This window comes from Mustela nivalis (genome assembly GCF_964662115.1).
Source record: "Mustela nivalis genome assembly, chromosome: 6".
NCBI lineage: Eukaryota > Metazoa > Chordata > Mammalia > Carnivora > Mustelidae > Mustela > Mustela nivalis.
In genome coordinates this window covers 61,410,396-61,420,790 of record NC_139025.1, presented here as the reverse complement: position 1 = coordinate 61,420,790, position 10,395 = coordinate 61,410,396, and the positions used below count along the sequence as shown (strand labels likewise).

Here is a 10,395-nt window from a genome sequence, read left to right as displayed (position 1 = left end):
TTGTAATGAAACCCCCAATTATCACAGTCCATTATTCTAACAAAGTTTATATTGTGAGCTCTTAGTTCTTTTCTCTTTCATAAACCATGTTCCAAAATTAATTGCAGTACTCTGAAATGTTAACTGTGGTGAGTGAGCATTTGGAATTGATTTGTTTCTTATAAAACATTTTGAAGGTTAGAGGTATCTTTAAATGGTTGGGCCAGATTTTCGTCTACCTAACTTTTAGAAGAAATGGAACTACTTTCACTACCTCTTAGAACTTTTCTGTGACGTGGCTTTGCTTTTTGTAAAGTAGGAATAGTTTATTGCTACTTTAATCAAAAGTGATATGGTGGATATTTGAAAAATAGGATTCTTATACATTTTTAACTAAAATGATTCAGTGGAAACTGTTTTGTTTATGTATCTGTTATTTCATCCCAGGACACTTCTAGATGACATAATTCATATGTAGAATTGGTAATTATATATTTATTTTAATACATAATAGGACTTGATTATAGTGCCGCTGTCACCGATATATTCTGATGCCATAGAGGTTAATATCAAATATTTAAGAATCTAACGGTTAACAAGTAATGATATGATAGCTTGTGTTTATAGCACTTAACTGTACTCATCTAAGCAACAAAATAAGAACAAAAGCAATTTCTTCTAGGATGCAACATTTATTTCCTTTTCTATAAAAGTAAATACTACACAAGAAGAGTCATTTGGAAAAAGGCTTTTATGAACAAAACATGCCATGTTTCAACTTTCTGATTTATAATAACATCTGCATTTTCAGAGGCATAATTGTCAGTCACAAAAAAGCACCATATTTTAATATGGGAAAAAGGTCATTGCTGTCCAAATAGTCCCTTACATAGGGTAGTATGGGTGATGTGCTTGGGTCTGGAAATCAGACAGACCTGGGCGTCTTCCTTAGTTTCTCTTTCTTGCAGTGTGGGACAGGCAAGTGACTCAGTGTCTCTCAGGTTTGTCACTTCTAAAGTGGCAATGATAGCATCTATCTCCCAAGGTTGCTGTGAGGTTTAAATAAACCCTTGTTGAACATATTGCCTGGTACAGAGTAAGCACTTAATACCTATTACTATTATTATGACAAGTATAGTGCTTTATATTTTACACTTTACAAGGTACTTTCACATACAGTCTCTCATTTGAGATAATTAGTTCCTGGATGACAGTACAAATTTTATCACAGAAAGAACTACGTGCAAATATTTAATAAGCATGATTGCTATTGGATTTGTTCAGATGGAAAAGCAGCAGATTACATTCCCTTTGCTTTGATGTAAGATCACAATGTGTTAAAGGTACAATTTTTTTTCTTTTTACTTAAATTGCACTGACTTCAAGTCATTTTAAGACACAATTTCATTCACTCACCCTTGCCTGCCTTTATCCCACAAAGCTATCTTTTATACCCACTTTATATTTGGGGAAGAGAAATGTGAACAAACTTCCTGAAGCCAGGGAGGGCAGTCAGCTCTCTAACCAGCCCTCACTAGATGATGCAATACTCAGAACACGCTATCTTCTGCTCTGGTGCTTGACGGATCCTGAAATTTTCAAATATTGTTGGTAAGCATTTGAATGCACAGAAGTGAAAAGCAGATGCCAAAACAGTGGCGGTATGAATGAAGCCTTTGGTAGCAGTCCTGACACCCAGTCTTGTCCATTTATGCCTTTAATCTTCTCAGTGATCGGCAAGTGTTCAACCCATGCAAAAAAATACCCTGTAACCTCCGACCTTAAGAAGATGAAAAAATGGTTTGGGGAGCAGTTAAAGGCCCCATTATATGTGAATAATTTTATTTATTTATTTATTTTTATGAGATTTCCTGAAAGTACTCACATTTAACCCCCAGGCTGAGAATTTTTTGTTCTCTCTTGGTCTGGATGGAGTTAGGTTCTTGCCAGAAGGAAACGGGGAAGTATTAGTAATAGTCTCAGAAGAACCTGTGAGCACACTCTGCTTTAGGGGTATTTCTAGAGGCGAATGACAATGGCTGCCATTCTGTCACCCTGAAACATGCTTGTGGTAGCGGTGGCCAGTTTGCATACACAGCAAACATTGCAGTTGAGCTCATTGACAAATTTCAGTTTGTTCCGGGGGGGGGGGGGGGAATATTCTAAGAGCCTTGTGGGAAAACGGGACGTATGTGGAGCCACTATTATTCCATTCCGTTTTCAGCACATTGCTATTTATGAATGGCTTCCTTTTAATTAGGTGTTTAATTTAAAACAGAACTAGTGACTGTAACAACCCCCAAAGCTCAAACTTGGAACATTAGCCATTTGATGGGGGGGTGGGGGTTTAGAAAGACTTTGAGTCATAAGGTTATAATTGATTGTATGGCACATGAAAGAATTCTTTATTATTTTACAGGATAACTAAGAAAACATTATGAAAACAGCTTCCCCTATTAAATAAAACCTAATTTGTTTCTCAGAATTACATTTTTTTGGGTAAAAATTTCTACCTCAGTGAACATTTATTTTTACTTTTTGAGTGGGGATAAATTCGAAGAGGTCTTTAATTTGGGTATTTAACAAGAAACCTTATTTTGAAAAGGCAAAAGCAAAAGTATTTTTCAATATCTTGTTCCCCTTTGCAGGTAGTTTCCAAGTCTAAAGCCATGATATAGGACAAAAGCAAGTGGAAACGGACCTTACATTATTAATGGTCACAGGAACAAAAGCCTAATAAACTGAGTCATCAGTAAATTACTATAACCCCAGGACTCTAACACCCTTAAGGAAAAACATGGCATGCTTGGCAAATAATACTTTAAGGGTTTATTTAACAATTTTCTCCCCAGATAAAAATTAAAAGTGTTTCATGGAGTCATTCTGAGATAATCTCATATGTATTAGCAAAAAGGAACTGGTCTGTTTTATACTTCATGGGGGAAAACGTTCGTATTTTAGAATAGCATTCTGTGATTATTTTTAATGGGAAAATAAAATATAGGTGACTTCTCCAGGAATCAATATCCTCTTTTCTCCATTCGTGGTGTTTTGCAGGCTGATTAATTTGCAGAGGTTGGGTTTGATTGCTGCTGAAGTAGAAAGCGTTATAGATTCTCTGTTATTCTTCACTCCACTTGGCCGAGGTCTATGGTTCTATCTGTATGTATTTATCTACCTTTCCACATGGTGCTTAGCACTGTAGCTCTGGGCCTCTCCTAAACATATTGTGAAAATCTATTGTACTGAACTCTCAAGTCTCTTGCTGTGAATAGGTAACTACTCTGCCCGCTGCTGCTATCCCCCCCCCCCGCCCCCAGGAGAGCTGTTCCGTTAGGTAAAGGTAAATGAGCCAGACAGAAACAGGCATTTAGAAAACAGCTTTGTGTGTATACGAAGGATGTATCCAGCTAAGTTTTAAAAGCAAAAAGAGGTCACACAATTTATATAATTCCTATAGCAATTAAAGAAATGATGACAGAGCCAACTTGCTCAACATGTGGCATTTGTAAATGGTTGGATGGAGGAGCGCAGTGTCTCTAATCTCTGACACTCTTGCGCACTGCCCCAGTTTGTTATCCCAGATACAGATTTTTTTTTTTTTTTTTTTTTTTAGTTTCTGGTGAACAGTTAATTACATGAACTAGATCAGCAATATTCTCTATATCAACTTTTTTCAAAAGTTTGAGAGAAATAAAGCATAAAAAAAGGGTTGGTGTTGTTTTGTCTAGTCTAGCCGGAAATGTTTCTGATAGATCACTTCTTTAATCAAATATTTCTCTATATTTGAAATATTTCAACTTTGAATTATTGAAAGTCCTCTGACTTTTAAGTGTAGGTATTTTGAAGTTGTGGGGTTGTGTGTGTTGACAAAAACTGGGTAACAATTGTATAGCTTCAAAGGTTAAGTTGATTTAAATACAGACCAAATCTAGTATAACATAAAAGCCTTTCAATATACTTGATCCATTTTTTAGTCATTTGATAACTTATTGTACAGCTTATTAGAGTGACCATCAAGACCACATTAAAAATGAAAACTCTTTAAAGTCATGCCATTTAGAAGGGTAACTTGATTATAAGCTAAATATATCATTTATGCAGGGATAGACTGATGCCTTAAAAAAATTCCTCAATTGGGTTTGTTGAAAATATTAATTTATAATATTTAATTCATTACCTTTTCTGAAAAATATAGTATTAAGTATTTTGATATAAAGTATACATATAAAATACTTTGAATTCTTTCCCAGAAGCAAATCCAGAATCATGTTGGTGAATAAACATTGCTCTAGCAAACAGCTCCTTAGGAAATCTGCTCCCAATTAACCTTATAGACAAGTGAAAAAAACATCTTCTAAAAACAGATACATTTATTTCTGTAAAATTGTGAATTCCTTAGCATTTCTGCAATGTTGAAATAAACTGTTTTCAATCTGTATTTATAGATCAGAGTTGGGAGCAATTTCTATGTCCTTTATAAACAGCCTTGACTGCCTACACTGAGTTCAAAACTGCCTTAAAATGTGTCATTTTTTGTATACAAAAGGCATTCTAAAATTGTATTATGCAGTTATTGTGCTGAAAGAATGACCCTTGCCATGCTTTGTTTACTGAATGTCAAATTTTCATTTGTATTACAGCTGTGTACCATAGCAGTTTCGGTTTTGTATGAAGGGCAACTAATGTACAAAACAGTCAAACCACAGAGCAGTAATTAGTCTGGAAAAGATCAAAGTGTGCTCTTCTAAATCCAGCCAATTTGCTCTGGGTGTGCAAAACCAATAGTCTTTCTTTTGCTAAGGTCTCTTATTAATTTTTGCTTTCGCTTGTTGCAGAGCAGCTGCTTTACTGTCAATCCAACATCCTGCTTAAAAAAAAATCCATTTTGATGCCACAAATGCAATTTCAATGGGTTTAGGAATAATAACCAGCTTTTTTTTTTTTTTTTCCCCATCCCACTTCTAGGAGATAGAAACTTGAAATGAAAGTTTTCAGCATCTGTAAAGTGAAAGAAAGCCACATAAGGCAGAGCCCTGTTTGGATTTGTTGCTCTAGAAAGAGCTGAAGCAGTGTGATCTGTAAATACTTCTGCTTTTAGTGCTTTTAACCAGCTCTGCCCTTATCACTATATGTCTGTGTCTCTCTTCTCCTCTTAATATGAGGGTTCTTTTAAAAAAATACTTACGGTCGCATTGTGGTTTCTCACAGAAAAATAGAATCATCCAAATTATTAATTAAGTGCGATACAACCGGAAAGAAATCCTTAAATGAATAGTTTGCATATCAGGATGAAAACATGAAAATAAGTACTATCACTTGCTATTCCCTGATGTAATTATTATTACTTTTTAGTGAATATGAAACTGGTAATTAAAGTTGGTAGTTGAACTGGTAGGTGAAGGTAATGATTAAACTTCATCATAGAAGTTAAGTGAATAGAACTTGTGAAGGGAAAGAGTATGATATCACTTACAAAATAAAATATGATCTTGGAGAAGATATTTTAAATGTAGTGTATGCATTTCTCCCCTTCTCCATTTTTGTTATTTCTCCTCTCAATATTCTCTCTGGCAAAGGAGGGAGATAAATAAACTAGTTAGTTTATTGATTCCTGTTAATATGGGAGCTTTTCTATAATTGTTACCTCGACCTCTGTTCAAATATTGTGTGTGTGTGTATTTTAAGTAAATTTCTTGAATGTTAACATGTATTAGCTGAGTGAATATATTTTTGTGTTTGCTGTTGCAGCAATTTTCCTGGCTTCACAACAAACCATTTAAATTTGATTCTGAGTTACAGTCCACTCCAAACATGTGCCAAAAATTTGTTTTAGTGTCAATGTCACTAGCTAACTAGACATTAAAATACAGCCAAGTAAAACAAAAAGTGTAATGATATACAGCATTAGCATAATAAAAAGAAGCACATACTGCAATTTACAATAATTGATTCATAAACAAATATGTAATGCCCCTGAAACAACCAAAAAGGTTTGCTCTGGAAATGTCTTCAATTGAACAGGAATTTAATGCTTTGGAAAAGCAACAAAATGATCATACAGAAAAGTTAAGGTATCTCTTTCTTCATGCAACAGGTACAATCAGGCACTAAGTCCTGATTTTACTCTCAATAAATCATGACATACTAAATGAACTCGAGCTTCGGAGCTCTTCATCCTTTTAGAATATTTGTTCATGTCTTATTAAAATCGGTTGTTACCTCTATCACCCTTGTGATACATTCTGTTTTCCCCACTCCATTCCATTATTTGAGGGGCTCTAAAGATGATAGTGAGTGGGAATAAATCTACCCCAGAAATGAGTATCCAACTGACATTTATAGCTGCTACTGTATAAAGCCCTCATTTCAGGTTCAAATAAAATTCCATTGATTACCTTTCTCCAGCATCATATAGGCTTTAACATGAGTCTTTCTTTTAAGAAAACTTGAGGGGAACCTGGATTGCTTAGTTGGTTGAAGATCTGACTCTTGGTTTTGGCTCAGGTCATGATCTCATGGGTAACGAGATGGAGCCCTGAGTTGGGCTCCATGTTCAGCAGGGGAGTAGTCTTGCGATTCTCTCTCTGTCCCTGCCCCTGCTTGCACTCTTCCTCTCTCTCTCTAAAATAAATATTAAAAAAACCCCAAAACTTAAAACAAGGTATTTATTTAGCAAGTAAAATGGCCCCAGGGAGTGTGCACAAAATCTTATTTAGAAAATTCTGAAAATCTTTGGACTGAGGTTTTTTTTTTTTTTTTTTTTTTTAAAGATTTACTTATTTATTTTGGAGAGAGAGAGAAATAAATATTTATTTGAGAGAACAAGAAGGGGGAGAGGCCCAGTGAGAGGGGGAGAGAATCCCAAGCAAACTCCCCACTGAGCACAGAGTCCCATACAGGGCTTGATCCCAAGATCCCAAGATCATGACCTGAGCAAACATCGGGAGATGGCCACTTAACTGACTGAGCCACCGGGTACTCCTGGACTGAGATTTTCTTTAAAAATTGAAGTTTAAGTGATGTATAATGTTATATTAGCTTGGTGTACAGCGTAATTATTCAATGTTTGTATATATTGCAAAATGATCACCACAATAAGTCTAGTTAAATCTATCACCATACATAGTAACAGAATTTTTTGTGTTGAGAATTTTTAAGATCTACTCTCTTAGCAACTTTTATATTTACAATATAGTATGGACTGAGATTTTTAAAGAAGATATTGGGGAAAATAAGATGTTCTGGAAAACTCAATAGATTTTCTTTTTTCCAAAGAAGAAGAGAAACTAATATGCAAACTGTGGACTGTTAGTCTCATTTTCAAGCTAGATAGAATTACTGAGAGGGTGGTTTGTGAATCCTTGCAAAAGTAATGATCTCTGGCCAGTGCAGTAAGGCAAGAAAAAGATATAAAAAATTCAAGGACTGGAAATTCAAGACAATTAACAGACTCTTAAAACTAATAAAAGAGTTCAGTGAGGTTGCTATATAGAAGACCAACAGTAACCACAACAAAAATACCAACAGAGTTCTTCTATACTTGCACTAACTAAAAATATAATGGGTAATATGATGCCTTGCATTATAGCAAGAAAACTTAAAGTATCTACCTAGAAATAGGTAAAATACTTTTGAAAAAAATATTAAAATTCTATTAAGAGAGGTAAAGAAACTTTTGCCTAATATGATCACACCTTTTAAAAGAAGAATTTGAAACACAGTCGGCACTGAGGAAATATTCAGTGAATGAATGAATGAATGAATCTCAGTAGATGGAGAGAGAGGTCATTCTCATTAATGGGAAAGTTAAGACTGTAGAGCGCTCAATCATTTTATTTTTTCGGTGCAGATCAAATATAGTAGGGGATGCTGGAAGGAAAAGAAAAGGGACTGGAAATGTAGTGTAAGGAAGAACAACAAAAAAAGGAAAAATAAAATAGTTGGGATGCAGTTTACTGATGATGTTAGGGTGCCATAAACCCATCAATTCAGTAATAGGTGCTTGGGAGCCAGGAAGGGCAAAAAGACATGCCATGAAATTTTCAGTTAACAGACATTAGCAAGTGATGATATGAAGCTGGAATTTCTGGTTGATGCGCTTGATAGTCATCACTAAGGAGAGCTCCATAAACCTTTCGATGTGTTGACTTGAGCAAGGCAAAGTGAGATAAGCACCAGGGAAATGTCCTGTTCTTAGGTCCATAGACATAATGGCAAATACACAGCATAAAGAGAAGTGCCTAAACGATATCACATGTGAAAAAGAATTAAAAGTTAATTTTAAACTCAGTATGAATTAGCAGGATGACATACTTACTTTTTCCCTCCTCAGAAAAACCTAAAACAGTCTATTTTTAAGCTGCATTAATAGAGTAACAAAGTGTAATCATACAAGCTGACAACTTTCAACTCTGTAAGCCCAGCCTTCTGCCATAGTATTTATCTCCTATAACATCTTGGTGTAGGAGATAGGGATAGATGTAGGATTTAGCAGGTATATTAGCTTTTCCTCCTAACCCTGCTGTTCTCTTGGTATTTTCTGTCTGGGAGGACCTGTCTTGGTGCGAACCTACTACCAATGAAGTCACTCTTGCCCCAAACTAGGCAGTCAACTTATCCTTATTTTGGTCTTTCTCTAATCCTTACATACGTTGGTTTTCCAAGTTCTAGTCACTTCAGCAACTGTTTGTCTCTCTGTCAATTACTACTGGTTTTTAATTTGGGACTAATTATCTCTACTTTACTGTCAGATAGTTTCCTTGTTCATCTGTCTCCAAATTTGCTTGGCTGTCTACACCATTTCTAGAGTGTGCATTCAAAACACAAATGTGATCATGTTATTTCCTAACTCTAAAACTTTCAGTAGACATTCATCCAGTCTTCCCATTGTCTATGTGCCCTATCTATAGCCATGTTGGAAAGAGTGCCTGGGTGGCTCAGACAGTTGAATGTCAGACTCTTGATTTCTGATCAGGTCATGATCTCAAGGTCATGAAATTGAGTCTGACATCGGGCTCTGCGCTCAACACAGAGTCTGCCTGACCCTTTCTTGTTCCTCCTCTCTCTAAATAAATATTTAGATAGATAAATACATAAATAAATAAAATCTTTATTAAAAAAGAATGGAGCATGTATATTCAACATAAATATGTAAAATAAGTATATAATGTAAATATTTCATACATCATAAAACATACACAAAACAAATTTTTTTTTTTTTAAGATTTTTTCTTTATTTATCTGACAGAGATCACAAGTAGGCAGAGAAGCAGGCAGAGAGAGAGGAGGAAGCAGGCTACCCGCAGAGCAGAAAGCCCGATGTGGGGCTCGATCCCAGGACCCTGGGATCATGACCCGAGCCGAAGGCAGAGGCTTAACCCACTGAGCCACCCAGGTGCCCCTACACAAAACAAATTTTAAAAGGATGAGATACAATAGGAATTTAAATCTTCAGAATATCATGTATTAATAAAACAAATAAAAACCTATTTTTGCAGTGTGCTTTAATGTGTTTCATTTTTTAAAAACTTAGCTTAGGCAGTCGCGCAGGCAGCGGCTGCGGGAAGCCGGACACCCGGCGTCGTGTATTACAAGTTTAGTGGCTTCACGCAGAAGTTGACTGGAACATGGGCTTCCGACGCCTATAGCCCGCAGGGATTAAGGCCTTTGGTTTCCACAGAAGCACCACCTATCATCTTTGCCACACCAACCAAACTGAGTTCTGATTTTCCTGTATATGATTATGCTGGGAAAAACAAAGTTCCCGAGCTGCAGAAGTTTTTCCAGAAATCCGATGGTGTGCCCATCCACCTGAAACGAGGCCTGCCTGACCAAATGCTTTACTGGACCACCATGGCGCTGACGCTGGGGGGGACCATCTACTGCCTGATTGCGCTCTACATGGCTTCGCAGCCCAGAAACAAATGACTTGAGGCTGCAGAGGACTGGTTTGCTTTTTGGCATAAACCCTTTGAATTTTCATTTTTCACTGCTCTGTAAACATTTTCTTTTTTACTTGAATGGTTTACTTAACATTTTCCCAGAGAAATAGGAAGATATTAAGGCGGTATTTTGGTTTATGAAATGCACATTGGACAGTTAAAACTATTGCTTAAAGAAATGCTGCTGCTCCTTGGGCTCCTGATTTCCCTGGAGGTTCTAGAGGGAGGCTGCACACAGGCTCTTTGACAGTAGTCTGTGCTGAGGTCCTTAGGGACTCACAGTGGTGTTTTTGAACGTGGGGTACAGAGGCCTTTTTGGATTTGGATGTGATTGAGGAAGGAAGAGAGAAACCAAGGCCAGGAGTATGAAATGGAGGTTTATGCTAGTAGACACCATGGGGTTTTTTCCTTCTTGCACTAAAATGTTAAAAATTATTTGCAGCCTGACTCTGTTCATTGGACAGTTTGTTTC

General features: G+C 36.3%; 1 pseudogene across 1 annotated transcript; it reads left to right on the top strand.

Annotated features, from left to right (window-relative positions):
• Positions 1-1,642: 1,642 nt before the first annotated feature.
• Positions 1,643-10,067, top strand: LOC309868086 (cytochrome c oxidase subunit 7A2-like, mitochondrial pseudogene; annotated as a pseudogene). The gene is made up of 2 exons: positions 1,643-1,810; positions 9,520-10,067. The product of its transcript is annotated as a cytochrome c oxidase subunit 7A2-like, mitochondrial pseudogene (transcript).
• Positions 10,068-10,395: the final 328 nt, after the last annotated feature.